This window comes from Phyllobates terribilis, unplaced genomic scaffold (genome assembly GCF_046119375.1).
Source record: "Phyllobates terribilis strain yellow unplaced genomic scaffold, ASM4611937v1 Scaffold_4__5_contigs__length_816908805, whole genome shotgun sequence".
Taxonomy (NCBI): Eukaryota; Metazoa; Chordata; class Amphibia; order Anura; family Dendrobatidae; genus Phyllobates; species Phyllobates terribilis.
In genome coordinates, this window is record NW_027362764.1 from 516,747,637 (window position 1) to 516,775,610 (window position 27,974).

Sequence of the window (27,974 nt, forward strand, 5' to 3'; positions counted from 1 at the left end):
GGACGATGATTGTTGCAAGTCTGCAACGACAGGTGCATGGTGGGAGGCATCTTCGCATGCGCCAAGGATCACTTATGATGGGCACACATTTAGGCAGTCACCTGGGAGTCAGAGATGCTTCCAGACGTCTTTCCCATGCTGTTCCCATGTCTTTTCAGTACTGTATGCATGTGTCTGATGATGGCCAGATAAAGTTGTAAAATGTTAAAATGACATTTCCTGGTGAATGCATTTGTCTTTGTTGAAAGCAATGCAAAAGTGCAAAAACGCATCAAAAACGCTATGTGTGAACATAGCCCAAGGTGTGGAGGAGTATTTTTGTGTTTGGTTATTTATTTTGCCTTATATACAAGTCATTTCTCTGGAAAGGATGTTCCTTAACATATTTCCCAGGAAAATCCATTTTGGTTTTGTTTCTGTATGTTTTATTGTGAGTCCATAAAAGTGGCGTAATACTCTGACAGCGTTGTTGACAGCAGTGATCTGGGAGTCAGAGATGCTTCCAGGGGTCTTCCCCATGCTGTTCCCATGTCATTTGAGCACTGTTCCCATCAATTTGGGCAATTTTTAGGCTCTGTGCAGACCGCCGTGGGGAGCCGCCTGAAAAATGCTCGAGTTTCTCATAGACTTATGACGCGCCCCTGGGCCTGTGTCGCGCTGCGTTGCGTACGCGGGAGCTTACCCGGAGCCGGATCTCTTGAGGGTTGTAGTCTCGTGGCGGTGACCCGGTCCGTGCCCAGGGAGTCAAACTGAGCGGCGATGTAACAGCGGTAGATGCAGGACGACTACGCCACCCGTTGAATGCAGCTATGGAGCTGCCGCTGCAGGACAGTCCGCTGAGGCCGGTGGATGGATGGTGCAGCGTAGATGGTATAACCCCCAACGGGAGGGGTATGGCCTCAGGGCAGCAGATGTGGATGATGGGGGTAGCAGGAACCACTCAGAGACGGTGCGGTGTAATTCAGGGTCTTTACTGGTAACAACGATAGACCCTCCCGGAGTACTTGCTAGCGAACGGGGCCTGGTCAGTCCTTGAGCAGATGGGATCTCCCCTGGCCAGGCGGAGTTGTAGGCCTCCCAAACTATCTGTACTCTTCTGGCTACCTTGCTTGAGGCGGGTATAAGTAGCCCACGTCCCAGAGTGTACCGTGTGGTGCTCACCCGTATGGCCGGTGACTCGGGGCCTTCTAATAGCTTCCGCTCCACGACGGCGGTGCTGGTCCCATGCGTGTGACCGTGCCTTCGGGCTTCTTGGCCAGAGGACCTGAAATCCCCTGCCTGACGGATTCTGCTGCTGGGTAGGAGTTAGTCCCCACAGCCTCGGACTCCGGGTCCGGTAAGAAATCTTCTCAGTCAGGGCGAGCTCTGCAGCTGCCAGCCCCTGACTCTTTGTAACACTGCTCCCACAGAGCTCCTGTTGTTTCTTCCTATGCTGCTTCTCTGTCTCTACTTCTGTTCTTCTTCTACTCCAGGCTCAGGCCCCAGGACAGGGCCTGCCTGTGGAGCAGAGCCCATAGAGCAGCTCTGCTCCCTGTCTTCTCCTCTCTGAAACTCTCTAACCCTGCCTCAGCCCCAGGTTTATATAGGGGAAGTTCTTCCCCTCCCAAGACTGGGCAGGAGGTGTGGCATGCACAGGATCCCTGACCAAAGGACCTCCCACCTGCTCTCAGACATAACATTACATTACTGTGGAAACCAGATCCCCTGGGGTGCCACATTCCCCCCTAGTAAAATTTAGTACTCCGGGACTAAACATATTTTAGAAAAACATAACAAGATATAACAATAACAATACAATAAAGAAACACATAAAGGTGGTCACGGCGTGTCCGCAACCGGGTGCAGTCTTTGAGGGAAGCAAGGTGTCCATTTCACCAAAACAGGGAGACGGTGTCCATTTCACCAAAACAGGGTGACGGTGTCCATTTCACCAGAACAGGGAGACGTAACCAGATAGGGGTTTGTCCTTCCCCGAGTCCTTAACAGTCTTTAGTCCATCCTGGGTTACGCTCCAACTATGTACAGGGTGGCCGCTCTCAGTCCTCGGCCAGTGGGGAAAAAGGGACGGCTGTTCACAGTCCTCAGCCTGGTAAGGGATAGGGAATGGCTGCTCACAGTCCTCAGCCTGGTAAGGGATAGGGACACACGGATAACAGTTCACACTTGTCCCAACGGGGACCACACTTCAATCATTTAACAGTTTCAGCAAGTTCTCATACCCTGACGGGTAACTATGTACAGCTCTTTATTTATGCTACTTCCCTTCAGTAGCGGTGTCCTCTCTTTGTCTCCTCCTGATGGTAGTCTTCAGACCCGTCTGGGTCCTCTTGGCTTTCCTCGTATTGGTAGTACTGCAGCTCCTCCTTGGTTAGCCGGTGAACGTGGAGGGCGTACAGTCCTTTTGCACCTGGGGAGTTCAGGCCTTGCGACCAGGCATGGAGAGGGTCGCCGTTGATGACGCCCGGGGTCAGAGGGTGCAACTTTGGGCCTGGGCGCGGGCTGGTGGTGGTAGTGCCCAGGGCTGGAGGGCTTGGCCGCAGGGCTTGTTGCGGGGGCTGGAGCAGGTCGGTGTCTGCAGCGCCCGGAATCGGCGGCTCCACCAGGGGGCCCGGGAGCAGGCTGACGCTGGCAGCGTCCGGGACAGGGAGACTCCTCTTACCTGCTCCCGCGACCGCTCCTGCGTCACGCGTCTTCTCCCGGCGCTGGTCGGGGCCGGCGACGACTGGGGCACTGCCGATGCTGGGCAGCTTAGTCTGCTGCCGGTCCGCCATCTTGCTGTCCGTTCCTGGTGTCCTCCTCCCCCCTAGTGGACCGTGGCCTACCTTCCGGAGATCCTCTTCCGTAGGCCGCGGCTCCGCAGTCAATCGTCGGGGTAGAGGACCTGGCGTCGCGCTCCTGTGACGTCGGCATCTGCTGGGCTCCTTCCAGGACCTTACGCAACGTCCGGACGTGAGGCGGGGCTTCAGTTCTCGCGCGCTTTCGGAGTCCACGCCCCTCTTCTTCCCGCGCGGCGTCTCCAAGATGGCGCCGGATGGCGGGAAAACTCCTCGGATGGCGGGAAGAAGGCAGAAGATGGCGCCGGATGGCGGGAAAACTCCTCGGATGGCGGGGAGAAGGCAGAAGATGGCGCCGGATGGCGGGAAAACTCCACGGATGGCGGGAATCTTCACAGATGGCGGGAATCTTCACCACTGGTAAGTTTGAAAAGTCTCTTTTTCAGGCACGCAGTACCCGGTGGTTGCGGGCACGAAATCCTGCCGACTACGCCAAAGTTGACGCGCCCCTGGGCCTGTGTCGCGCTGCGTTGCGCACGCGGGAGCTTACCCGGAGCCGGATCTCTTGAGGGTTGTAGTCTCGTGGCGGTGACCCGGTCCGTGCCCAGGGAGTCAAACTGAGCGGCGATGTAACAGCGGTAGATGCAGGACGACTACGCCACCCGTTGAATGCAGCTATGGAGCTGCCGCTGCAGGACAGTCCGCTGAGGCCGGTGGATGGATGGTGCAGCGTAGATGGTATAACCCCCAACGGGAGGGGTATGGCCTCAGGGCAGCAGATGTGAATGATGGGGGTAGCAGGAACCACTCAGAGACGGTGCGGTGTAATTCAGGGTCTTTACTGGTAACAACGATAGACCCTCCCGGAGTACTTGCTAGCGAACGGGGCCTGGTCAGTCCTTGAGCAGATGGGATCTCCCCTGGCCAGGCGGAGTTGTAGGCCTCCCAAACTATCTGTACTCTTCTGGCTACCTTGCTTGAGGCGGGTATAAGTAGCCCACGTCCCTGAGTGTACCGTGTGGTGCTCACCCGTATGGCCGGTGACTCGGGGCCTTCTAATAGCTTCCGCTCCACGACGGCGGTGCTGGTCCCATGCGTGTGACCGTGCCTTCGGGCTTCTTGGCCAGAGGACCTGAAATCCCCTGCCTGACGGATTCTGCTGCTGGGTAGGAGTTAGTCCCCACAGCCTCGGACTCCGGGTCCGGTAAGAAATCTTCTCAGTCAGGGCGAGCTCTGCAGCTGCCAGCCCCTGACTCTTTGTAACACTGCTCCCACAGAGCTCCTGTTGTTTCTTCCTATGCTGCTTCTCTGTCTCTACTTCTGTTCTTCTTCTACTCCAGGCTCAGGCCCCAGGACAGGGCCTGCCTGTGGAGCAGAGCCCATAGAGCAGCTCTGCTCCCTGTCTTCTCCTCTCTGAAACTCTCTAACCCTGCCTCAGCCCCAGGTTTATATAGGGGAAGTTCTTCCCCTCCCAAGACTGGGCAGGAGGTGTGGCATGCACAGGATCCCTGACCAAAGGACCTCCCACCTGCTCTCAGACATAACATTACATTACTGTGGAAACCAGATCCCCTGGGGTGCCACACTTACATTGGGCTCGTTGCTCGGGTTGAGCACCCGAGTATTCCAATGTGCTCGACCCGAGCAACGAGTACCCGAGCGTTTTAGTGCTCGCTCAACACTAGTGCCCCGTTATCAAGAAAGATGTAGGTTCTATTGGTGGGACACACGTCTACTATTAATGCATTTGATGAGAATATACCTTTAAAGGCTTAAAGTACATAATGACTGACAAGAGAAATAGGCATTATCTTTTATTCATTTTGAGCTACCTTTCCTCATATAGAATAACGTAGCAGTGTGCCATTATAGGCTCCAACGTGGCAAATCAGGAGGCCAAAATCAAGTAATTATTTATAATGTAGTTTCTTTATTAAGAATAGTAAAGGATCTCATTATACATAATTTCCAAAAGATAGTAATAATTCTATATTTTGTGCAGTGTATATGATTGATTGATGTTTTCATGTTCCATTAAAAAAATTTAAAGGCTGTCTAGAATTAAAAAAGTTTTTTTTCTCCTGAAACAGAGCCCCATCTACTTATGGGCTGCATGTGGCATTACATCTCATCTCCATTGACGTTGAACAATGCCACATCAATCCACGGCTGTGTTTGATATTAAAGGGTACCTGTAACTTGATTAATACTGCCCAAATCACAGCTGCTCAATTGCAGCAATGGGCTAATATCGTCTCTGCCTAGGGTCCCTGGCCGGACCTTTTAAAATATATTTTCTCCGATATTGGGCTTTCTTATATTTCTAAATAGGAACTCTCTGTAAATTTGAAGTAATTTAGAGATGGATATTTAATTATATAACCAGATTATAGTTATACAAAGATATAGGGGCATAGATGTATTACTGCAATACTAGGTAGTTTGCCATTCAAAAATGATGGCGGTCACAACTTCTGTCATTGGAGCAGTGTTGGCAGTTATTTTAATTGCTTTGGAAAGTAGGAAGGTTTAAAATAAAGTAAGTTTATGAGGCAACCACTTGACAGAAAAGAACAGCTCAAGACCTTACAATTACTGGTGTTTTCAGTTTCCTGGGTTAGGGTTGTGCTGAACCACAGTTAGTCTTTCCTTCACCCAACACAAACTATTAGTCTGCTGCTGTAGCGCAATATCTATATACCCTGGACAATGCTTTCTGGTGCCCACCCCCTCACCTCCCAGCACAGAAAAATCTTTAAATACAGTGCAAGCTTTTAATAAAGTGTCTCTAGTGCAAATATCCGTGTTTTCTTTCTAAATATAAATATTTCCAATTTATATTATATTTAATCTACTTGTTCTATATCATTTGTATTAAATACATTTTACAACATAACATATGATGTACATAGACTTAAACACAGAGGTAGATTTAAGATAGAGTTAGTGATAGTAATATCTGTGAAAATGCATAAAAAACAATGAATACAAACATAACGCAAGTAACAATTTGCTTCTTCTACATTACAATTGTTTGTTGATTTCTTAGAATTAAATATTTGATTCTGCTTTATTTGAAAAGAAAATGAAAGATCCCCCTGAAGTTACCCAAAATGTAAGTTTATGACCTATAAGCCATTCTTCATCCCATGGTTCACATCACGTTGCAGCTTTCTGCTTTACTCCCATTTTGATGCTCTCTAATCAAAAATGCTTCCCAGTCTGGAGGTGACAAAGGCAATTTGATCTGAAAATGGTTCCAAAATCTATAATGCAAAAAACAAATATGGAATGATTACTTGGTGTATAGTTAGAACAACATAGATTTAAAGGTGCTGTCCACTACTAGGACAACCCCTTCTTAAATACTATATTCCCTCTTGTAAAATAAAAATACCCTTACTTACCATTCTGGTGCTGCTGATGCGATGTCTGCTCTGCAGCTCCCGAGCTGCACATGACATTGTTATACCACATGAGTCCTGCAGCCAATCAGCATCCGCTAATAGGCTACAGTTCTCACACTTCCTTCAGACGTCTTTAAGAAGGAAAGAAGTGAAAATACAGCAGCTCAATAGCGGTCACTGATTGGCTGCAGGGCACATTTGTCATAATAAACTCATGCAAGCCTCAGGAGATCTGGCACATACATCACTAGAAAGGCGCTGGTACGAGAATTGAGTGTATGGCATTTTTATTTTACAAGGGTGAATATGCTATTTAAGAAGTGTTTGTTCTAGTAGTGGACAACTCCTTTAACACACAAGATCTTATCTGCAAACATCTTACATGGCATGCTCTTGCTCTTCAATGTTCAATCCTACTTCAATACTTTGCAAGAAGCAGCTGAGCTTGAAATTTCCATTTTAAGAGTTTACGGCATATCCATAGGAGCACTGTTTGATTGAGCTTTATGGATCTTACAAGGCCAGGATGCTTCTCATCTTTCATGCATTTATGGCATATCATGGATATCGGCTGGAAAAGCTCAAGATACGAAAACCTTTGTACCCCTGACATCCCAGTAGAAGATCACTTAAAGGAAAATATACTGCAATACAACAGTACTACAGTGTATTGTGCCAGTGATGAAGTGATCGCAGTCTCCACATTTTTTAAAATATAAATTGCAGCAAAAAAAAAGAAAAAAAATTTCAATCTGTCCCCTTTTCCCATTGTGTAAATAAAAAAAGTCTAAAAAATGAAACATATTTAGGATAGGCTTATCCTTAAAAGACTTTACGTTTCAAAAATACCATTATTTATTCTGCCCAGTGAAAGGTATAAAAAAAATAAATAAAAATTCAAGTATTGCTGTTTTTCAGTCACATTGCATTATATAAAAGAATAGAAATCAAACTAAAGTTGTAGGGATATATATGTAGGAAAACAGAAAAAAATTATACAAATTCTGTACTGACCTGTAGAATAGCATTAACATGTGATTTTTACAACACAGTGAACGCCGCAAAAACAATGACCTATAACTCATTCCACAAAAACAAAACATTCGCTGTTGACAAAAATATAAAAAAAAAAGTGGAAGAAGCTATTGGAAGATGTAGTTGGGATGTAATAGTGAAATCAAAAAACAAAAAACGAAAACTGGCCAAAGTACGAAGGGGTTAAACAAGCTTAAGATCAAGTGCAATAGTGATTTTCACTACTGAATCGGGAAACTTACTGATGATGGTAAATGTCTGGGTCACGTTGGATACGGGTTTGAAATCCAATGTACAAATCGTCCCATAGAAGACCATTTTTTACTACATGTCTCATTACTGTAGCTCGAGTTCGTATCTGTTATAAATTAGAACAGGTGAAAGTTAGCATCAGACACTGGTATGTATAATGAGACTGTTAGCATCAGACACTGGTATGTATAATGAGACTGTTAGCATCAGACACTGGTATGTATAATGAGACTGTTAGCATCGGACACTGGTATGTATAATGAGACTGTTAGCATCAGACACTGGTATGTATAATGAGACTGTTAGCATCGGACACTGATATGTATAATGAGACTGTTAGCATCAGACACTGATATGTATAATGAGACTGTTAGCATCGGACACTGGTATGTATAATGAGACTGTTAGCATCGGACACTGGTATGTATAATGAGACTGTTAGCATCGGACACTGATATGTATAATGAGACTGTTAGCATCAGACACTGATATGTATAATCAGACTGTTAGCATCAGACACCGATATGTATAATGAGACTGTTAGCATCGGACACTGGTATGTATAATGAGACTGTTAGCATCAGACACTGGTATGTATAATGAGACTGTTAGCATCGGACACTGGTATGTATAATGAGACTGTTAGCATCGGACACTGGTATGTATAATGAGACTGTTAGCATCGGACACTGATATGTATAATGAGACTGTTAGCATCAGACACTGATATGTATAATCAGACTGTTAGCATCAGACACTGATATGTATAATGAGACTGTTAGCATCGGACACTGGTATGTATAATGAGACTGTTAGCATCGGACACTGGTACGTATAATGAGACTGTTAGCATCGGACACTGATATGTATAATGAGACTGTTAGCATCGGACACTGATATGTATAATGAGACTGTTAGCATCAGACACTGATATGTATAATGAGACTGTTAGCATCAGACACTGATATGTATAATGAGACTGTTAGCATCGGACACTGGTATGTATAATGAGACTGTTAGCATCGGACACTGATATGTATAATGAGACTGTTAGCATCAGACACTGATATGTATAATGAGACTGTTAGCATCGGACACTGGTATGTATAATGAGACTCTTAGCATCAGACACTGATATGTATAATGAGACTGTTAGCATCGGACACTGGTATGTATAATGAGACTGTTAGCATCAGACACTGGTATGTATAATGAGACTGTTAGCATCGGACACTGGTATGTATAATGAGACTGTTAGCATCAGACACTGATATGTATAATGAGACTGTTAGCATCGGACACTGGTATGTATAATGAGACTGTTAGCATCAGACACTGATATGTATAATGAGACTGTTAGCATCGGACACTGATATGTATAGTGAGACTGTTGGCATCGGACACTGGTATGTATAATGAGACTGTTAGCATCAGACACTGGTATGTATAATGAGACTGTTAGCATCGGACACTGATATGTATAATGAGACTGTTAGCATCGGACACTGGTATGTATAATGAGACTGTTAGCATCGGACACTGATATGTATAATGAGACTGTTAGCATCGGACACTGATATGTATAATGAGACTGTTAGCATCAGACACTGATATGTATAGAGAGACTGTTGGCATCGGACACTGATATGTATAGAGAGACTGTTGGCATCGGACACTGATATGTATAGAGAGACTGTTGGCATCGGACACTGATATGTATAGAGAGACTGTTGGCATCGGACACTGGTATGTATAATGAGACTGTTAGCATCAGACACTGATATGTATAGTGAGACTGTTGGCATCAGACACTGATATGTATAATGAGACTGTTAGCATCAGAGACTAATATGTATAGTGAGACTGTTGGCATCGGACACTGGTATGTATAATGAGACTGTTAGCATCAGACACTGATATGTATAGTGAGACTGTTGGCATCAGACACTGATATGTATAATGAGACTGTTAGCATCAGAGACTAATATGTATAGTGAGACTGTTGGCATCGGACACTGGTATGTATAATGAGACTGTTGGCATCAGACACCGATATGTATAGTCAGACTGTTGGTAGATAAGACTATAATTTTAAGGCTTGGTTCACAATGGAATTGGGGGTCTGCGTTGGAGGATGTATCAACTATAGTTTTATACCAAGGTTAAACTTGAGGTTAAAAATACCACAACCATATAAGGCCACATGAAAGTTATTGGGGTCTCTCAATATCATTTTGTATTGATTGCAAATGGACTTATCAGGCTAAAATCCCACAATGACTTTTCGGTGCGTTTTTATTGTTGCAGATTTTTTCGCAGCATTTTTTCACCAAGTAGCTAAATTAGGTTACTGCCATTTTTTGTGTTTTTGAGTGCATTTTATTTACATGCATTTTTTTCTGCTGTGGTTTTTGTCTTTTTGGTATGTCATGTTTTAAATAAAGCTGCTTTGTTTTGTATACTTCCCATTACTTAACTTTGATAAAACTTTATTGATAAAGTCATGTGTCGATTATATGTGTTTTTAATGAGTTTCTGCTGTGAAAATGCATGTATGTTTTGAATCTGCGGATTTTCCGATTTTCACAACAGAGGCGCAGAGGACCAGACAGTGGGCAGGGAGCAGTGGGGTCATCGGGAAAGGAAAGTTACTGGAAAAAGTTAGGAAGTAGGCCTGGCTGGTGAACTCTGAGGCCTGCTTGCAGTCGGAAGCCACCTCAAGAGTGAACACGGGGCTGCAGTGTGACAGAGGCATGGAGGAAAGGACAGCGGGCAGGTAACAGCAGGGACATCAGGAGAGGTGAATAATATGATGACTATAGGCCTCATTCAGATGTCTGTGTTTGACATACGTGTTCTTTCCATGTTTTTCATGGATACAACATGTACCCATTATAATTGGAGCTGTTCACATGTCCCTGTTTTTTCATGGACCGTGTGTATGTGTAAAACTCATAAAGACATATCCATATTTTTTTCTGGCAACACACATGAAAAGTACCAATCCAAGTCTATGGGTCCAGCACACGGATCTCAAAAATAAATAAACTGACGCTAACAGAATAATAAAGAATAATGTGTGCTTGAAGAGAACAAGGGAATTTGGAGCTATTTATCAGACACATGGAGCTCTGGCCTCCGTATAGATCTATAGTGAAATTAGTCAGTACAGAATTTTGAACCTTTTAAAGAAACTAACAAATAAGATGGACATACACATTATCGGCTCATTCAGATGTCCATTTTTTTCATCTATGAGTTTCAGTAGGTATGTCAGATTTACTTCAGAGGGTCATGCGAGTTTGGTCCGAGTTTTAATAGCTTTTCTCAGATAAAAAAAAATAATGTAAGAAGCCAGAGCGGTGAAACGCACGTCGGGGCTAGAGGGAACAGACCAGACCTCGTTATACCACCTTGATACCACCCACAGCTCCATAGGCACCCAGGTAATTACCAACGCAGAATATTACGCTACACTCTATTTACAAATGGTACTCTTTTAATTTGTATTAGAAGAAGTGCAACAATAGGACTATTCAAGTAATACTGCATGAGTGCATGAGGAGCAGAATGTATTATATATATAGATGGACTTATTATGTTAAGTTGTATCAGGGGTGTACATAGAAATCATGGAGCCCCATAGCAGAAGTTCTAATTGCCCCCCCAAAAAATTAAATAATTGTCAGGGTCACAGAAGAGCATATCTCACAACTTTCCAGTCTTTACATAATAATTTTCCTCCTGCTGAAGTCCTAGATTCCTATTCAGGGTCCGACTGGTCTGGCGGGGGTACCAATAGAATGCCCGGTGGGCCCCGCCCAAAAGAAAAAAAAATAAATTATATTATTATTTATTTTATATATACATACAGTACATACATACATATATACAGGGTGCGCCATTTATATGGATACACCTAAATAAAATGGGAATGGTTGGTGATATCGACTTCCTGTTTGTGGCACATTAGTATATGGGAGGGGGAAAACTTTTCCAGATGGGTGGTGACCATGGTGGCCATTTTGGATCCAACTTTATTTTTTTCAATGGGAAGAGGGTCATTTGACACATAAAACTTATTGAGAATTTCATAAGAAAAACAATGGTGTGCTTTGTTTTAACGTAACTTTATTCTTTCATGAGTTTTTTACAAGTTTATGACCACTTATAAAATGTGTTCAAAGTGCTGCCCATTGTGTTGGATTGTCAATGCAACCCTCTTCTCCCATTCTTGACACACTGATAGCAACACCGCAGAACAAATGCTAGCACAGGCTTCCAGTATCCATTGTTTCAGATGCTGCACATCTTGTATCTTCACAGCATAGACAATTGCCTTCAGATGACCCCAAAGATAAAAGTCTAAGGGGGTCAGATCGTGAGACCTTGGTGGCCATTCAACTTGCACACGATGACCAATCCACTTTCCAAGAAACTGTTCATGTATGAATGCTCGGACCTGACACCCATAATGTGGCGGTGCACCATCTTGTTGGAAAAACTCAGGGAACGTGCCATCTTCAGTGCATAAAGAGGGCAACACATCATCATGTAGCAATTTCAGATATTCAGTGGCATTGAGGTTTCCATTGATGAAGAATGGCCCCACTATCTTTGTTCACCCGTATACCACGCCATACCATCAATTTTTGTGTTCCAACAGTCTTGGAGGGATATATCCACTGTGGGTTAGTGTCAGTGGGTCCTGTTACTGTGCAGGGCAGCACTATGCCACTTTTTTTCTACACCTAGCGCAATGTGTGTTATTTTCTGCAGAGATGAGTCCTGGCTGGAAGAAGTGATGGCAGTCTGTGCCAGATGAAGAAGAAGAGCGAAGATGAAGGACTTACACTGACTCACCAGTAACATCTCTAGTTTATTACATGTACACTTACACTATATCGTATATGCAAAGCTCCTGTGTATGTCACTGGTGACCATTGTATTACCTGTACACTATATACAGAGCTCCTGTGTATAATGTCACTGGTGATCCCTGTATTACCTGTACACTGACATTATATACAGAGATCCTGTGTATAATGTCACTGGTGATCCCTGTATTACCTGTACACTGACACTATATACAGAGCTCCTGTGTATAATGTCACTGATGATCACTGTATTACCTGTACACTGACACTATATACAGGGCTCCGGTGTATAACATCACTGGTGGTAATAACAGTGTTGTTAGTATTGTGGTTTGTATTCATGATCAGTATTGTAGTATTTGGTCACTATGTAGTGGTAATATGGAACCTGGTCATGATGTGGTGGTATTTGTTCCTTGTATGTGGCGGTATGTGGTCTGGTCACTACAATGCCCCTTGGAAGGGACGTGAAGATCAGAGGGCCTCCTGAAAACAATGTTCCCATTATTAGGAAGTGGGTCTCCCATTATGTTTGCCTATGCAGTGAATGCAAGGGTAGCGAAAAAATTGGAGGCACTCCAATGCCCCTTGGAAGAGACGTAGAGGGCCTCATGAAGAAATGTTCCCATTATTAGGAAGTGGGTCTCCCATTGTGTTGGCCTATACAATGAAAGCAAGGGCTGAAAAAAAAATTGGGAGGCACTCCAATGCCCCTTGGAAGAGACGTAGAGGGCCTCATGAAAAAATATTCCCATTATTAGGAAGTGGGTCTCCCACAGTTTTGGTGTATGCAGTGAATGCAAGGGCTGCCAAAAATCGGGAGGCACTCCAATGCACCTTGGAAAAGACGTAGAGGAGGGCCTCATAAAAAAATGTTATGTACCCATTAGAAAGGAGCGGGTCTACTATACTTGTAATGCCTATGCACTAAGTGTATGGGCTGACAAACATTTACCCCTGGGGGGTATACATGAACATACTGTATACATTTTTTTTTTTTTTATGGGCATCATAAACACCCTTTAAAAAAATTATGTGGGTGTTGCATCACTGACCACGGTCACCCTGGTGATATGGTGGTGGAGGATGAGGAGAAGGAGGAGGACAAGAGCAAATAGCTGAAATCAGGAAGCGTATACCCATGTGTGGGTGTGAAAAGGTGCATGGGAATACACCTCCCAAAAAAAGACACTGGATTTCAGCTTATGTTACGCTGCTATCATTCGGTGGTGTTGAGAAGTCTGGCCCAATCCAGCCCTTGTTCATTTTTATAAGAGTCAGCATGTCAGCATTTTCAGTTGACAGGCGGATGCGCTTATCAGTTAAAATTCCACCAGCGGCACTAAAAACCCGCTCTGATAAAACGCTAGCGGCAGGGCAAGCCAGGACCTCCAAGGCGTAAAGAGTCATTTCATTCCAAGTATCCAGCTTGGATACCCAATAATTATAAGGCACAGAAGAATCACGGAGGACGTTGTTACGGTTGGCAAGGTACTCCCTCAGCATCTTCCCAACCTTTGCACTCCTTGTGAAAGTACCCCGCGCCTCAGGGCCTGTGCGATGGGAGGGGCTGAGAAAACTCTCCCAGAACTTTGACAGTGTTCCCCTGCCTCTGCTGGATTGGAGTTGTGTCTCTCTCGGTTGTACTTCTTTGTTGTCGAACGAACTGTGACCTCTGCCGCCAGCATTTTACAGATGGGAATTTTTTTAATAGTTCCGCAACAAGGTCCTTCTGGTACTGCCCCATTTTTGTAGACCTGTCCGCCTCAGGAATAAGAGATATAAAGTTCTCCTTGTAGCGTGGGCCTAGAAGTGTCACCAACCAGTAATGACTGTCACCCAAAATTTTGAGAACGCGAGGGTCACGGGAAAGGCAGCGTAACAAACTCAGCCATGCGTGCCAGACTGCTAACATGTAAGACTTCAGTGTCCTCACCAAGAGGATGACTGACCATGCTCTCATCCTTCTCCTCTTCCTCCCTTTCCTCATGCCATCCACGCTGAACAGATGGTATGACAGTTGTGCAGGTAGTACCATCTATAGCGCAGGAAACTAGCTTCTGTTCTTCCTCCTCCTCTTCCTCATTGTCACCCAATCCACATTGGGATAAGATGAGGCTGGGCTGTGTGGCTGTATGGTTCCTTGCTCCATCTCATCGTGCTCCGCCTGCAATACATCCTATTTAACTGTGAGCAGAGAGCGTTTCAGAAGACATAGAAGCAGGATGGTGATGCTAATTATGGCGTCATTGCCATTCACTATCTTGGTGGAGTCCTCAAAGTTTTGGAGGATGGTACAGATGTCTGACATCCATGTCCACTCCTGAGGTCTTGTGTGGAGTCTGAAGTGAATACCGATGGTCTTGTTGATGCTGGTAGTCAACCACTGCCCTCTTCTGCTCATAAATCCTTCCCAACATCTGCAGTGTAGAGTTCCAATGCATGGGGACATCACACACCAGTCGGTGAGCCAGAAGCTGCGAATGCTGGGGAAGCACGACAGGGGCGACGGAAGCTGTAGCTGACTTTCTAAAATGGGCACACAAGAGGCGTACTTTGACAAGCAGATCCGGCAGCTCCGGGTAGGCGTGTAGGTTTTGAGAAACCACTGAACCACGAAGTTAAGCACATGGGCCAGGCATGGTACATGTGTGAGCTCGCCTCGCCTTAGAGCTGCCACAAGGTTCCGGCCATTGTCACACACGACCATGCCTGGCTGTAGGTTCAGCGGTGTCAGACACAGATCTGCCTGCTCTTTCAGAGCTGTCCACAACTCTTCAGCATTGTGAGGTTTGTCACCTAAGCATATTAGCTTCAGCACAGCCTGTTGCCGCTTGGCTGAGGCAGTGCTTCCAGCTTGTGACTGATGTGGTCATTTCGGAGATGGAGGAAGAAGAGGGGAGGAGGCTGAGGAGGATGAGGTGCAGGAGCTGTAGACTGTGGGGGCAACCCTGATTAACCTAGGGCCCGCAATCCTCGGCGTTGGGAGGATGTGTTCCGTCCCAAGGTCCGACTGGGTCCCGGTTTCCACTATGTTAACCCAGTGTGCCGTCAGCGAGATGAACCGTCCCTGCCCACAAGCACTGGTCAGTGGTTAGGTGGACTTTCCCTGTAACTGCATTGTTGAGGGCACAGGTAATGTTGTGGGACACGTGCTTGTGTAATGCAGGGACGGCACACCGGGAGAAATAGTGGCGGCTGGGGACCGAGTACTGAGGGATGGCCGCTGCCATCAGGTTGCGGAAAGCTTCCGTCTCCACGAGCCTAAAAGGCAACATTTCGAGCGCAAGCAGTCGCGAAATGTGGGAATTTAGTAGTATGGCCTGTGGGGCGTTGGGTGCGTATTTGCGCTCGCGTTCCAAGGACTGGGGTATGGACAACTGAACGCTGCACTGGGACAAGGACATGCTTGCTGATGGTGCTAGTTGAGAGTGTGCAACAACAGGTGCAGGGCAGAACGTATCTTCGGATACACTATGGACAGGGGATTGGCGTGCACGCACAACAGCGGAAGAAGCAGTGGTGTCACCCGCAGACACTGTTCCTGGACCCTGGGTTTTGGCCCACAAAGTCGGGTGCTTTGCTGCCATATGCCTGATCATGCTGGTGGTGGTCATGCTGGTAGTTTTGCTACCCCTGCTGATGCTGGCCTGGCAGGTGGTGCAAATGGCCTTTTTGGGGTTATCGGCAGAGTCTTTAAAAAACAACCAGACTTGGGAAGACCTAACAGTTGTACTGGCAACTTCCGTCGTGTTGGTGTTACAGGGAACTGTTGCCCACCTTCTTTCTGCGGCCACCACACTGCTTCTTATTGCCTGTTGGGGTGCTTTTCCTCCCTCCCCCTGTGTGCTGCTGTCCTTGCTATGCATGCCCTCCTGCCAGGTTGGGTCAGTTACTATATCATCTACCACCTTGTCTTCCACTTCCGCACTCTGGTCCTCCTCCTGACTTTCTGGCAATTGTGTCTCATCATCGTCCACCTCTTGTGAGTCATGACACTTTCCCACCATCGCCTTCGTATGACCGTGGCTGCTCAAATATTTGGGCATCGCTACATGTGATCTCCTTTTGCCCCACTTCAAGTGGACCAGACGAGAGGCCCGAATCTATAAATGGAAAAGTGAGCAGCTCTTCGGAGTGTCCAAGTGTGGGATCAGTTGTCTCTGGGCACTCGGCATGGTGGGAGGAAGGAGGATCAGGGTGAGGAATATGCGGTCCAGACTCACGGCTACTGAGACTTGACAGTGTGGAAGACAGGGTGGTGGTGGGTAAGTGACTGCCAGCATTATCTGCTATCCAATCAATAACCTTTTCACACTGCTCTGTGTTCAATAGTGGTGTTCTGCAGTCCCCTATTAATTGGGACAGGAAGGTCAAGCAAGAAGATGTGGGTGTTTGTTGTGGCACAATTTCAGCTTGCCCACGGCCTCGGCCTCTGCATGCACCATCACCATCATGTCAAGTTCCCCGTCCCTTGCCCATTTTAAATGGAGGACAACATCTTGCACGCTCACTACAAATGGCTGAATTTGGAGCAAACTTATATGTGATCCGTGTGACGGACAAACCACAGTTTTAAATAGCTGGCCTGTAGGTAACTATTTTTAACAGCTCTGACCTCGAGTCAATAAGTTCACTGACACAGTGCAACAAAATTTCAATGGAGGCCAGAAATGGCAATATTTTCAGCGCAATTATATGTGATACGTGTGATGGACAAACCACAGTTTTAAATAGGTGGCCTGTAGGTAAATATTGTGTTGCCAGGTGTGAGTGCAACACAGAGGGGAAAGAGAAAGGGAGCCCAAACACTAGGGAAAGGGGGAAGAGGTGACCTCCTAATCTGGATCAGCGTCACCCTGTCTTCCCCTAACGTCCCTATACAGCCTCCGCAGCTTTCGCCGATCACGTGCCTCGCCTTACTATCCCTGGCATAAGGCTATAGCTGGGGGAGGAAGGAGATGAGCACTAGTCAACCTCCGCTAGCACTCTAAAGACAAAAGGGGAAGACAACACAGGGGAACAACAACTCAGCTTTAGAAGAACTCCAACAGGGCACACGGCCACAAGACTTCAGAGAGGACGTGATGCTGCTTCAGCGAAGTTCCAAGTAGAAATGAGTATAACCGGCAATGCCCACCTAGACACACCAGGTATATATACACCCAGACTAAAGGGAGTTAGTCGCTGGGTCCTAAACACAACCTTCTATCTAGGTAGCTGTCTGCAAACCATTGCAGTGCAACTGTCTGTCACCTCTGACACACCCGTGACAATTGCTTTTTAAGCAAATGATTAGGATTAAGATAAAAAAAAATGATTCCTGGCACCTGATACCTGGGGCTATTTCTACAAATATCTGTAAAAGCACCAGCAGACAGAACTGGAATGGACCCTCTTGCTATGTACACTGCAGTCTGCTATATACTCTGCCTGGCTTCCTAGCACTGATATCTCTGCAGCTGGATTAGTCCTCAGAAGGACTGTTAGTTGAGATGGATATGTGTCTCTAATATAGTCTGGTGTACCTACACTAACTAGAAACAAGCATAGCCCTCTCTACACTGTCTGATTCTGGAGTGACATTGACGAGCATGGCGGCGTCAGGTCTGATATAGACCTGATGACGCTTTGCGGCCAGCTAATCACTGTAATGCCACAACCAACATGGCTGCGGCATTACAGTGTGTGGCAGACAATCCCTGCATGTTGAAAGGGATTAAGAGCACCAAATATGCAGGGAGGGGACCTGAGCTCCCGCCGAGCAACCCCGGAAATACTCAGCCAGTGCTGAGCATCTCGAGCAGTGAGATGCTCGGGCGAGCACCAAGCAGTAGCGAGCATGCTCGCTCATCACTAGTGATGACTTGTTTTAACCAAAGAACCTTTTAATGCAAATTACCGGAAATGTACATCCCAGTGTTTTACAGCCGACTTTCCACTATATCAGGGATAATGGCTAACGGGTATTTGCATATTGGTGTAAGGTGGGCCCCTAGGGTCAATTTCCGCTGTGGGCCTCAGACACCCCAGTCCGACCCTGTTCCTTTTTCATTGCCATTATAAAATATTATGCAAACAAAAGTGATTGAAGAACACAGAATGATACCCCAATGGTGAATTCCTCCACATGCACAGTATAATGACCTTACTATACCCCACCTCAACTCCCAAGGTAAAGCATGATGACCCCAAACACTTGCACTATAATGGCCCTACATACAGTGTAATGACTCACACTATCTCTCCAGACAGTATGATGGACCCCACGCAAACCTTCACACTGTATGATTGCTTGCATACAGTATAATGGACCCCCACACATTATAATAGCCCCACATAGCCTTCCATATAGTATAATGCGCCCCCCATAATCCTCCATATAGTATAATGCACTCCCCATGGTCCTCCATAGAATATAATGCTCTCCCCATGAACCTCCATAGAATATAATAGTAGAGGGGGCATTGGGGGAAGAGAATATAGTTTCGCACACAGCGTGATGGTAATGGCCGTGGGTGCTTCCCTCTATAGCATGACTCGGTGTATATCAGACTGCACTGAGCTGACATGCGAGTGCAGTCCGATGTTTCCCTCGCATCCATAGACTTGTATGGGTGCGAGTGAATCGAGTCTTGTTGCAAATCGCAGCATGCTGCTATTGTTCTCTCATGCCGAATCAGCATGGGAAAATATTCACTGATCTGAGCAGCTGTGGCACCCCAGAGGGTCTGGTTGCCACAGTGGTAGTAATACCATGTCTGGGAGCAAAACAGGAGTTTCCTGGTCAGGAATATATTACATGCAACACCTCCTGCTCCAGACCAGAAAGGGGAGAATTCTGCCCTATATAACTGGATCTAGGGGTGGGGTTAGTGCAGCCAGAGTCTAGTGTCAGGAGTCAGATAGGACACGAAGGAGCAAGGAGCTGAGGACTGGAGCTGGCAGAGCTCGTCCTAGCCGGAGTATATACAGAGAACCGGACACCGGAGTCCGAGGCTGTGGGGATTGTATATCCAGCAGCAGAAACCGCACGGCAGGAGATTGTAGGTCTCCTGGCCCATCAGAAGCCTGGAGGCTCAGCCACACGAGAGGATCAGTACTGCCACAGAGGAGCGAGGAATACACAAGGTCCGAGTCGCCAGCCATACGGGTGAGCACAGCACGTTACACTCAGGGACGTGGGCTACAACACGACTATAAGCGGGATAGCCAAAGAGTCTAGTCAGAACGGCAGGCCTACAACTCCACCTGGCCAGGAGGATTCTAGGATTGCTCCCAGACTGACCAGGCCCTCATCCCTAGCAAGTACTCCCGTTGGGGCCTATATAATTGCCACCAGTAAAAACCCTATGACTGCACTGCAACGACTCCGTGTTGTCATTACTGATCCCGGCACTATCACCACCATCATCTATATACGCTGCCCTGAAGTTCCACTCTTCCTGTGGGGAGTCACATCACCTTGCTGCACACACCATCAGCTTCAGTGGACTGCTCCGCAGCGGCGGTTCCCAATAACCGCATTCCACAGGTGGCGTAGTCGGACTATATATAACAGACAGCCATAGACTACCCTGGTTTGACCGCCCTGGGTCACGGACTGGGTCACCGCCACGGTGACTACAACCCCCATCATTTACAGGCCCGGCTCCGGGTACCCCACAGCCCAGGGGGCGCATCAACTTTGGCGTAGTCAGCAGGATTTCGTGCCCGCGACCACCGGGTACTGCGCGCCTTCATAGACTGTGTTGCATACCGTGGTGAAGATTTCCTGCCATCTGCTGCCGTTTTCCCGCCATTGTCCGCCATTTTTGGGTCGCCGCGTGGGAAGAAGAGGGGCGTGATCGCTGAAAACGCACGAAGTCCAAAGCCCCGCCCCACGCACTGATGCAGCACCAGGTCCTGGAAGGATCCACAGCGAATTCTGACGTCAGACCCGTGCGACGCCAGGTCCTCGACGGAGACCCTCGCCTGCGGAACTGCGGCCTAAGGAAGGTAGGCCACGGTTCTCTAGGGGGGAGGAAGACACCCAATATAGAGGGAACTTCAACCACCGGCGCGGCCGCTGCCACAGTAATGCCATTCACCATGCCTTATATACCGGGGGCAGCATGGTTGCCCCAGTACTCAGGAGAGTCGCACACTCTGAGTGACTTCAAGGAGAGACTAAGCAGTTTATTTAAAGTATACCCCCTGTCCGAGGAGCAGAAAGTGAGCATCCTTATAGGCCAGTTGATTGGTGCAGCCCAGAGAGAAGTAAAGTCCTGGTCAACCAGGGAAAAGGGGACTGTAAAAGAGATACTGGCCCGCCTAAAGGACACTTTTGACACCCGTACTACAGCAGAGATAAAGATGAAGTTTTATGGGTGCAAACAACGGGCGCAGGACAGTGTACGGGACTATGCTTTAAACCTACAGGAGGCGCTGAGGGCCATCAAACAGGTAGACCCTGACAGTGTGCGTGATGAAAACAGACTGTTAACTGAGCAATTTATTGAGGGTTTACTGTTCAGCGCCCACCGAACCCAGCTGAACATAATGGCTCTGCAAAACCCTGATCTGGACTTTGCTCAATTTAAGGACAGAGCCATCCGGGTGCTGCGAGAACCGGCACCAGGAGGCGCTACATCTCACCGGCGCCCAGCTATCACCTACCACCAGGAGGTGGCTCCCTTTTCCCCAGAGCCTGTAGGACCTGACAAACAAACTCTGGACAGTGCCCCGTCAACAGACCTGCACCATCAGGTCAAAGAGCTAACTAAAAGTGTAGCTGCATTAACCAAAATTGTGCAGTCCTTGCAGGTGTCTCCCAAAGGAAAGATCCAGCTGGCTTCCAGTCCGGAGGACCTCCCGTGGCGCCGACAGAAGAGGATTCCACCATCCCGAGCGAGGAACAGCGACCGCTACGACCAGGACGGACAACCCATCTGCCGCCGCTGCAACCAGCCAGGACATTATGCAAGGTACTGTCATTTAAACAAGCAAAACCTGGGACAGAGGGCCAACCCCCAGGCATAAGACCACCAGGCCCATCAAGCTGGCGAGACAAATATGTGGGAGGACGACCGGTCCTACCTGTCGTGTTGGACGGCTTTCCAATGAGCGCATTGCTGGACACTGGATCCCAGGTGACCACCATCCCCTACATTCTTTTCAAACGGTACTGGACTGACTCTGACATTACCCGCCGTCCAGATGAACATTTGAGCATTTATGCCAGCAATAGTCAACCCGTACCTCAGGTGGGGTTCAAACAAGTGACCATAAAAGTTGGCAAAGTTGAACAGCCAGCACAAGGACTGATTATTGTCGACATTGATCGCCGAGAAAGTCATCCTATGATAACTTTAGGCACTAATGTCATTGAAAATTGTCTTGCAGAAATAATTGTCTTGTTACAGCAGGTTGCGGAGACCGCCAGTTCCAGCCAGCAGCGGGTTCTACAAAGAGAGATCAGAGCCCTGATGAAAAGACAACAGGTGGAACAGTCTGGTGGTGAGATTGGCAGTGTTAGGATGAGCGACCCATTCCCTATTGCCATGCCCCCAAGAAGTGAAATGCTGATATGGTGCCGGGCAGCCATCGGTCTAAGGGGTAGAGATTACCAGGCCCTGGTAGAGCCCGTCTACTCTGACAGTAAGCTCACCATTTTGACAGCCAGGGGGGTGGTTGATGTCCGTCATGGGAGAGTGCCAGTCCGCATCCTGAACATTGGGGAAAAAGAAGTCCATTTGCCCCGGTATGCCACCCTAGCCAAACTATTCACAGTCAATCAGAATTCTATAAAGACAGTGGAGCCCTTACCTCCATCCAAACAGGCGGAGGATAATGGCTCCAAGGGACAGATGGAGGAGTGGTGTCAGAAGCTGCATGTGGGCACTGACTCCACCCCTCCACATTAAAAACAAGGAGTATACCAGGTGGTGCAGGAGTATGAAAGGGTCTTCAGTAAACACCCACTCGACTTCGGGCAGGTAAAGAGGGTTCAACACCATATCCCCACAGGAGACCATCCACCCATTAAAGAAAGGTGCTGGCCTGTACCGCCAGCACACTGCCATAATGCCAAAGGGATGTTACGAGAGATGAAGGAGGCTGGGGTAATAAGAGACAGTTTTAGCCCCTGGGCAGCTCCATTAGTTCTTGTAAAGAAAAAGGATGGCACAATGAGAATGTGTGTAGACTAAAGGCAAATCAACCGCTTAACTCATAAAGATGCATACCCGCTACCCAGGATAGAGGAGTCACTAGCTGCATTAAAATCTGCTAATTATTTCTCTACTTTGGATCTTACTAGTGAGTATTGGCAGGCTCCTGTAGCAGAGGCGGATAAGGAAAAGACCGCATTCCCCACCCCCGATGGGCCTCAGCGAGTTCAACTGCATGCCATTCGGGCTCTGCAACGCCCCAGGAACCTTCCAGGGGTTGATGGAGTGCTGTCTAGGACATAAGAATTTCGAGACAGTCCTCCTGTACCTGGATGACGTCATAGTATACTCCAAGACATATGAGGATCATCTGAAGCATCTGGCGGAAGTGTTTGAAGCCCTGGCTGGCTTTGGCCTGAAGGTGAAGCCATCAAAGTGCCACCTGCTGAAGCCCAAAGTACAGTACTTAGGACATGTGGTAAGCGCTGACGGTGTACCACCAGACCCCGACCAGATCACCGTAATCAAGGACTGGCCAGGACCTTCCACCATTAAAGAAGTGCGGCAGTTCCTCGGGTTGGTAGGCTACTACCGAAGGTTTATACCAGGCTTCACCAAGATGGCGGCACCTATGCAGGACCTCCTGATAGGCCAGTCCAGAAAGGCCAAGAACCAGAAACCACCATTCAAATGGGACAAGCTGGAAGATAGAATCATAGAATCATAGAATGGTAGAGTTGGAAGGGACCTCCTGGGTCATCTGGTCCAACCCCCTGCTCAAAGCAGGATGAGTCCTTCACTAGGCTGAAGATGGCTCTCACAGGAGACGAGGTCCTGGCCTACCCTGATTATGGACAGCCCTTCATCCTTCACACGGACGCGAGCAACGTGGGACTGGGAGCGGTGCTGTCCCAGATCCAACAAGGCAGAGAAAGGGTAATAGCCTATGCCAGCAGGAAGCTCCAGCCCACAGAAAGGAACCCAGAAAACTACAGCTCCTTCAAGTTGGAGTTCCTCGCCGTAGTCTGGGCCGTGACAGAGCACTTCAAGCATTATCTCGCCTCCTCCAAATTCACCGTCTTCACGGATAATAACCCGCTGACACACCTGGACACTGCAAAACTTGGTGCCCTGGAACAAAGATGGATGGCCCGACTGTCTAATTATGAATTCACCATCAAGTACCGGGCTGGGCACAAGAATGCAAACGCAGATGCGCTGTCCAGAATGCCTAACTTGCCAGACAGGGGAGAAGACCCCGAGGAGCTGGAAGAGATAGAGATCCCCGCTTTCCACCGCCATGGGATAAAGCAGTGCTCCCATTGTGTGAAGAACAGGTGCTCCACCAACAGGGAGGCCACATTTAATCCATTGCTCCACCATGGATGGGCAGAAACACAAGACAGTGACCCGGCTGTCCGCCTAGTCAAAGAGTTGCTGACCCGAGCTGACGCACACTCTGATCCAGATGCTCCTGAGGAGACCAAGCAGCTGTAGAAAGAAAAAGGCAAGCTGTTCATCTATGAAGGGAAGCTGTCTCGAAGAGCCATCAACTCCCGGACACATGAGTTGGTCTGGCAGGTGGTAGTCCCGAGGCGGGATGCGTCAATGGTCTTGGAAGTGTACCATAATGGAGCAGGACACTTCAGATGGAAGAAGCTGGAAGTCCTGCTATGTGAACGGTTCTATTGGGCTGGCATGAGGAAAGCAATCAAGAGGTGGTGTCGAGAATGCGGACCATGCAACCTGAGAAGAAAAGACCGTGACAGCCAGAGGGCTCCCCTGAAACCCATCATCACCAAGCAGCCACTCGAACTGGTAGCCCTAGACCATGTGAAGCTATCCCCGAGCAGGTCAGGCTATGTCTACGCTCTCACCATCATAGACCACTACTCCCGGTTCCTGGTAGTAGTGCCAGTCAAGGACCAAACGGCTCAGACAGCAGCCAGAGCTTTTCAACAGCACTTCTGCCGCCCGCATGGTTACTCAGAACGTGTGCTAAGTGACCAAGGTCCGGCCTTCGAAGCGGAGGTATTCCAGGAATTCTGCAACCTGTATGGCTGCAAGAAGATCCGGAAAACGCCTTATCACCCCCAGACCAACGGGATGTGTGAAAAGATGAACCAGGTGGTGATAGACCTACTGAAGACATTGCCCCTGGAGGAACGCAGTCTGTGGCCAGAAAAGTTGCCAGACCTGGTGGACCTCTACAATCATATCCCAGTGAATTCCACCAACTGCACACCTGCTTACCTGATGAGAGCAAGACCTGGTATGCTGCTCATCGACCTGGATATGGGAGTTCTGATGCCAGAGGACGCCTCACCAGATGCAGATTGGGATACTGAATGGCAACAGCAATACCGCAAGGTACAGTAAAGTGTTGAAAGAAGTCTGTCCCAAGCAAGAGAAAGGCAAGAGAAGACTTACAATCAACATGCACCTGCTATTCCCCTGTCACCAGGAGAGCGAGTCCTAAAGAGGAAAAGGCGACTCCACAAGCTGGATGATCAATGGGAGCAAGAGCCGTACACCGTTGTACCCTCAAACCATGATGACACCAAGGTGCGCCTCATAAGTAAGGACGGAGGTGAGACAACAGCAACAGTTTCCAGAGACCACCTGAAGAAATGTCCCGAGCAGCTGCAACACGCTAAAGAAGACCAAGATATCCCTCAACCCGCAGAGGAAGTGGAAGAAATGGTCAGCACGGTACTTGGAGAATTTCCACGGTCGTGGACGCAAGTGAACAATGCAATTGTTGTGCCAGTTCTCACCTTTCTCCAACCAGCCCCTCAGGAAGCTGCAGAAGTCCCAGAAGAGTTGGAAGAACAGTTGGACCCAGAGGCAGAAGTTTCATCAACAGCAGACCCGGAGAATCTACCCTCTGCTAACAGTGAACCTGTTGTACCCACGCCAGTAGACCCTCCACAGCAAGTAGAACCTGTAAGTGCCCCAGAAGAGCCTGCTCAAGAAGAATCCCCGGAAAGAGGATCCCCGGCTGGAGCGGAGCAAGAAGGCCCAGCCAATGGTACACTTGTCAGTTCCATGGAGAGGTTAAGGCAGTTTTACAATCTACCCACACGTAGGACTGACAGGATAGCAGATAGTGCAGAAATAGATACCATCCACACTCCCGTACTACGCAGATCAACACGTAGCACCAAAGGCCAGGCCCCTGTCAGGTTCAGTGAATAAGTAGAAATACCAGTAGTATAAATAGTTGCCCCTAGGGGTATATTATTCTTGTGCAATTTTCATGCATTTAATTATTGATGTGTTTTGCCTTACAATGGACAATTTAGGTGACTTGGACACTTTTCCTGATGCATTTAGTTACCCGTAGGGGTATATATATAAAAGACTCGGTGGCTGAGGACTGTGAGCAGCCCAAAAACTATCCTGTAAATAGTTGCACTTGTAAAAGTGCCCCCTTGTGACAGACCACAGAACAAAAACCCGTGGAGGTGGCTGAAGACGTGGTCCAGCATCTGGATCATCAATGCCCTGTAGCCACCCCAGGGCCCCCGTGGAGGGTTTGGGACGGGTCCCTCAAACTACATCTTCTTCAGTGGAAATTTACTAGGGGGGAATGTGGCACCCCAGAAGGTCTGGTTGCCACAGTGGTAGTAATACCATGTCTGGGAGCAAAACAGGAGTTTCCTGGTCAGGAATACATTACATGCAACACCTCCTGCTCCAGACCAGAAATGGGATGATCCTGCCCTATAAAACTGGATCTAGGGGCGGGATTAGTGCAGTCAGAGTCTAGTGTCAGGAGTCAGATAGGACACAAAGGAGCAAGGAGCTGAGGACTGGAGCTGGCAGAGCTCGTCCTAGCCGAAGTATATACAGAGAACCGGACACCGGAGTCCGAGGCTGTGGGGATTGTATATCCAGCAGCAGAAACCGCACCGCAGGAGATTGTAGGTCTCCTGGCCCATCAGAAGCCCGGAGGCTCAGCCACACGAGAGGATCAGTACTGCCACAGAGGAGCGAGGAATACACAAGGTCCGAGTCGCCAGCCATACGGGTGAGCACAGCACGTTACACTCAGGGACGTGGGCTACAACACGACTATAAGCGGGATAGCCAAAGAGTCTAGTCAGAACGGAAGGCCTACAACTCCACCTGGCCAGGAGGATTCTAGGATTGCTCCCAGACTGACCAGGCCCTCATCCCTATCAAGTACTCCCGTTGGGGCCTATATAATTGCCACCAGTAAAAACCCTAGGACTGCACTGCAACGACTCCGTGTTGTCATTACTGATCCCGGCACTATCACCACCATCATCTATATACGCTGCCCTGAAGTTCCACTCTTCCTGTGGGGAGTCACATCACCTTGCTGCACACACCATCAGCTTCAGTGGACTGCTCCGCAGCGGCGGTTCCCAATAACCGCATTCCACAGGTGGCGTAGTCGGACTATATATAACAGACATCCATAGACTACCCTGGTTTGACCACCCTGGGTCACGGACCGGGTCACCGCCACGGTGACTACAACCCCCATCATTTACAGGCCCGGCTCCGGGTACCCCACAGCCCAGGGGGCGCGTCACAGCCCCATAGTATAACACTGGGCAGAGTGTTATGCGATGTTTCATTGCATAGCACTCGGCCATGTTATACAATAGTGGGACGCCGGCCTTAGAGAAAGTCGGTTCAAAGCATTTCCTTTTTTACCCTGCAAGACTCTGCCTGTTTATAATTGAGCAACACCATACAGGGGAAAAAGTCAGGGGAAGACATATCATTTGTGCAACCTGTGCAGCCACACAGGGACCCAATAGGTAAAGATGGCCCATTTCCACCTCCAAAGCACGTGGAATTGTGCATTATGATGAACTATTGGACTGCAAAGGCTCCATATACTGTTCTTGCACAGTGGCCCTTTTCGGTCTGCGTCTGCAGATGGAAAAAGTAAATGTGTCACCCTGGCCTGGATGCCTCAAATATAATAAAGCTGTGTCTGAGAGCAAGGGGGAGGTTCTCTGGTCAGGGGAACATTAGCATGCAATACCTCCTGTCACAGGCCAGTAGGGGGAGCAGGCTGCCCCTATAAAAGCTGGAACTGGGGGCGGGGTTAGGGAGAACTGGACGACCTGTCTCTGAGAGTTGTCCCAGAGCAGAGAGGGACAGTTGTATTGCACCCTAAGAGGAAGTGTGGCAGTAGGAGAGCCACAAGCCAGAGACTAGAGGCGAAGTGAGCCTGTCTTGGCAGACAAAGAACTCCATTTTACCAGACTTTGGTGTCTGAGGCTGTGAGGATTCCTCGTCCTGCAGCAGATAACCAGTCCGCAGGGGACTGTATGTTCCTTGGCCTAAGAAGCCCGGAGGCTCTGCCACAACAGAAGGGACCAGCAAAGCCGTACCAGGCCGGGAGTAGAAAGGCCTACACCCTCACCCTGACCAGGGCCAATTTCCCAATTGCTCTCAGACATCCAGGTCCCCTCCTAGCCGGGACTGTTTGTG